The sequence below is a fragment of the Pteropus vampyrus genome, unplaced genomic scaffold, assembly GCF_000151845.1.
Source record: "Pteropus vampyrus isolate Shadow unplaced genomic scaffold, Pvam_2.0 Scaffold239, whole genome shotgun sequence".
Lineage (NCBI taxonomy): Eukaryota > Metazoa > Chordata > Mammalia > Chiroptera > Pteropodidae > Pteropus > Pteropus vampyrus.
Genome location: NW_011889020.1, coordinates 1,027,304 through 1,031,533, shown reverse-complemented (window position 1 = coordinate 1,031,533; position 4,230 = coordinate 1,027,304). Strand labels below are relative to the sequence as shown.

The window sequence follows — 4,230 nt, the reverse complement described above, 5'->3', positions numbered from 1 at the left end:
GCGGCTGGAGGAGCGCGGAGGGGACGCGGCGCGCAGAGCAGCGCGGGGCGCGCAGAGCGGACGGGGCGCGCAGAGGGAGCGGGGTCCGCGGCGAGCCGTGTCTTTGTTTCTCTGTAAATAGACATGTCAGTTTCACAGGGTAGCACGAGTCAGCATCTGACAACTCAATCCCGATGGCAAATGGGGAATTTTCTGCGCCAGGAGGAGGGCTCTGGCTAGTTGGGGTTTCCCCAGCCCCACTAACAAATTCATTAATTGTAGGTATAACGGACCACCGCACAAAAGGGCTGGACCAAGGAGCCTGGGTAGAAACCAAAAGGGGCGAAAAACAGGTATTTTCTGACACCGAGGAAATATAAACAAAAGAAAGTTTGACTGAGGTTCTCAGCGGTTTTCCTCATGCTTTCAGTGCTACAATCTCGGCGATGCGTTTGTCGTGGATTACAGGGGCAAGCTTGTTACCAGCATTGTTTAAAGAAATGCTAATTAGGCAGCGCGTTTAGCAAAGGCTGGGCGCAGACACCTGTGCACAGAGTCCTCGGGTGCATTTTAATCGCATCTGCTGTAGAATCTCTCATATTGGATTTATTTTCGAAGGTAACTTCCCGTTTGGGTAACAGACTTGTGGATTCACTGTTGCTGGCTTGCAAGCTGCTTGTGCAAAGTGATAGTTCCACTCTGAGAGTAGCATGTAGTTTGTTCATCAAAATGAAATTTATGGAAAGGTGGTTTTTTTTTTTTTACATGAACAATGAAGTAAACAGTTGTGTTTTTTCAAAGTAGAATCCTATGATAGTTTTAGATATTTTGAACTGAAATTTTGGGACGCCTTATTATTTCAGATAGGTGGACTTAGGCAGAAGTTACCGAAGATTTAAGCAGGAACTTAAACATGGTGTCTCCCGAAAAGCTAGCAATTATTCTCACATCCTCTACTGAAGGCAAGAAGATGGGGCTTATTGTGGGTACTCTTCTCGGGAAGTGGAGACCTGTGCTCGCCATGGGCCATTTGGAAACCCAGAGTTCAGCCTTTCCTGGATGCCAGTACCAGGACAGTGCTGGGTTCAGCCACTCACCGACATCCTGGATGTAAGAATTTTGTGTCGATGAGATGGACTACTTCCTGTTCAGGGTGAGCCGGTCTGTGTTTGAAAGAAGTTGTCCCTGTGCTCGGACCTCAGTCCACACCACCTTCTGATGGTCAGGGCTGCTGCCTATGGCCTGCAGGGCACAGTGCCCACTCAGTTACCCAGGTCAGGGTGACCCCAGCCGCCGGCAGACACCCGCGGTCTTTGGTTCATGCCGTGAAAACACCATGGAAGGGTGGAGCTGCTCCCTGCCGACCGGCCGGGAGTGCCCTGGATTCTGACACCCTTTTATTGCTGGATGATGCATTATTCACAAACATATTAAACTGAATTAAATTCTAACAGAGTCAGCTTCCTAACACTGTCCTTGTGTGGGGTTTTTCAAGTTAAGGGAAATTGGGCCAGTCTGTCCCTGTGGCCTGTGTTTCTGGGACAGCCGTGCGGGTCCCCTGCGCTCTCCTCATCCAGAGGTCTGAGACCCGCCCCGCGGCCTCGGAGACCCACTTCGCGCAAGCCGTTCAGAAGGTGCCACCCGCCACCGAGCGGGCGCTCACCCCCGCCGCGCTGGTGCTTCGTGCTCCGCTGCCCTCTTGGCCGCTGTGCTAAAGCGACAGGAGACTTCTAGAAGGCACGGCCCCTCTCGCGCCCACACCTGGTGCCACAGCACCTGCCGCAGCGGACTCCTGTTCTGGGGACTTATGTTCCTGCCCAACCCACGTGCTCAGGGAAACACGGGCTTTTCCTTCAAATTTTACCCGAATGTCAGCAGGCTGTCGAGACCTCCCCTGTGATCCGCCCCCTCGACCCCCAAGAAGAGGTTCTTCCTACTGCAGGTGGCCCGTCTGCTGAGCAGATGCCCTGGCGGGGAACCTCTGCTGAGGCCGCAGACGTGACGAAGTCCTCGAACTACGGTCGTCTTGTCTTGATCCCGGTTCCTGTGCCCTCTGCTCATGCTGGGCTGTGCTCCGGCCGGTGTGGCCGGGCTCTTAGGCTGCCGGTCACCAGAGTCTTTGCCCCCTTTCCTGCCGTTCTAGCTGAGATGCTGGCACACCTCCCGCGTGCACAGTCAGGCCTCGTGTGGCTTGCTCGTGGGAGAATAGACCTGTGCTAGTGTTCGTAGGTAGAAGAGTTGCAGAAAAGAGATTTTTTTTGAACAAACTAAAGAGTTGTTCAACTGAAGAATAGGAGATAAGCTGGGGCAGGGCAAAGACCTCGTTTTCTGTTCAATATCTGTCGACGGTGCCATTAACTCTTATTTAGATTTAAACATTACTAAGTATTTTTAAACATCATTATTTGGATTTTTAAAAATCGCTAACCTTGGGTATTTTAGAATACAAAGTTAAGTAACAATGTTAGCTTACAGAGCTTTTGTGTTTTGACGGATGTGTCTTTTTGAGTCACGTTAGAGACATTCCCAGGCTTTCTTATGAATGACAGTGCTGGACCTGCCTTCAGGCCAGACTGAGGACCGAATTTCTGCAGACGGGCTGGTGGTCTGTTGGGACAGGGGCACACAGGAGCCACTAACATGACCTAGTCTGGGTGACAAGTGCTAATGAGAAGCGGGCCCAGGAACTCCAAGGGAGGAGTGCAGACCGCTGGGTGGACAGGTGCCCGAGTGTCCGAGGCGGCCAGAGGGAACGGGTGTCCTCACCCTGCCCGGTGTTGGACGCCGCTGTCCAGCCCTTGGAGCAGGTTCTGTCCTGGCTTCTGCTCTGCAGGAAGTGGATAGCCAGCGCACGGGCATGACCTCGGGCCAGGTATCTTTGGGGCCGATTGGCGGAGGGGCGGGCGTGAGAAATGCACTTTCAAATCTGCCTCCCAGGCTTGCGTCCCGGCATGCACAGCCCCTCCCGGAGGCCCGCACTTAGGGCCGCACTCCATCTTTGGGCAGCCGGCGCTCTGAGTGGCCACTACTGCTTGTCCACGCAGATCTGGCGCGCCGCCCCCTATCCCTCGCGCTCTAGCAGGTGGCAGCTGTCCCTCCCAGCCGCCCCTAGCACTGAAGAGATCCGCCCGTCTGTGGGAAGGGTTACGACGTCCTCGCTCAGGGGAAATTCCCACGGGGCTGCCGCTTGCATGGGCACGGGCGTTTCTTGTTTGTGAGACACGTCCCCCTGGCCCCTTCGCCGCTGTCCTTCCCTGTACCCTGCAGTGCTGTGCAGCAGCGAGGCCCCTGTACGTAGCAGTGGGCCCTGCTCCTCGCTGACACAGGCTGTGCACGAGGCCCGTGTCACTCTGCTTTTTTCGTGGAGCAGAAGGCAGGCCCATCTGTGTCCTGGGCCGCATGCGAGGGTTTAAGGTCTCCGGTCCCATGAGCTGTGTGTGCAAGGTGGACGGCGTGGGCAGCGCGGCCATGGGGCTCGGCCGGGCGCCATGCCACTCAACCTGGGAGTCCCCCGACCAACTCCCTGAAGCCGTCCCGCTGGAAGGCACAGAGCTCAGGTGCCGTGCTGGGCATCCTAGAAACACGCACACAGGCCACTCGCCGGCCGCCCACTGGCACAGGCCCAGTGGGAGCAGCCCAGCCCGGTGGGGACGAGGGTGATAGGTGGTAGATCACTGTGCGGGGACAGGGGCGTGAGGGAGGCAGCCGAGCAGAGTCTGCCACCTGGGCTCTGGCGTGTGACCACCGGGCCACCCTGCGGCTTCGGGAGGGGAGGTGGGCGCGGGGTCCAGGTTCTGCAGGGTGAAGTGGCCGAGCCTGCACGGGTGGTCCCGCACTGGACCTTGGAGGGGCCTGGAGCTGGCTGCACAGAGAGCCCCTGTTTCGGTCACACAGGTCAGCCTGGGCCTCGCCCTCTCATGGACAGCGAGTGATCTTGAGTCCATGTGCACCGAAGTCCCCGGGGAGCGAGGCCACCACAGGGTCTGGGACAGAGGAGGGGAGGGGGTGGAGGCCACACGTGGCCCTGGCCGGGGTGGAGGCGGGTGTGGCCGCAGGCATGCAGGACCACAGCCAGTCTGAGCATGGCCTTGCCCTTGGGCGGCCTCCTGCGGGCCATGCTGGCCACCGAGTGCCACTGAGCGTGGGCAGCGTGCGGGCGCAAGTCGCTCCCCTCAGCGGCAGCCATCGACTCCGGCGCGCCTCTGCGGCCAGCTGGCGGCGGGGACGCTGCGTCCCTGCGGTGGGGCCAGC

At 57.8% G+C, this 4,230-nt stretch overlaps 1 protein-coding gene across 2 annotated transcripts in view; it reads left to right on the top strand.

The window, feature by feature from the left end:
• The first annotated feature begins 83 nt into the window (after nt 1-83).
• ZBTB46 (zinc finger and BTB domain containing 46) overlaps nt 84-4,230 on the top strand; it is a 28,881-nt gene continuing 24,734 nt past the window's right edge. For both annotated transcript variants that reach the window (XM_023519872.1, XM_023519871.1), the window contains exon 1: nt 84-332. The gene's annotated coding sequence lies outside the window, so the exon portion shown is untranslated. The remainder of the gene's footprint in view (nt 333-4,230) is intronic.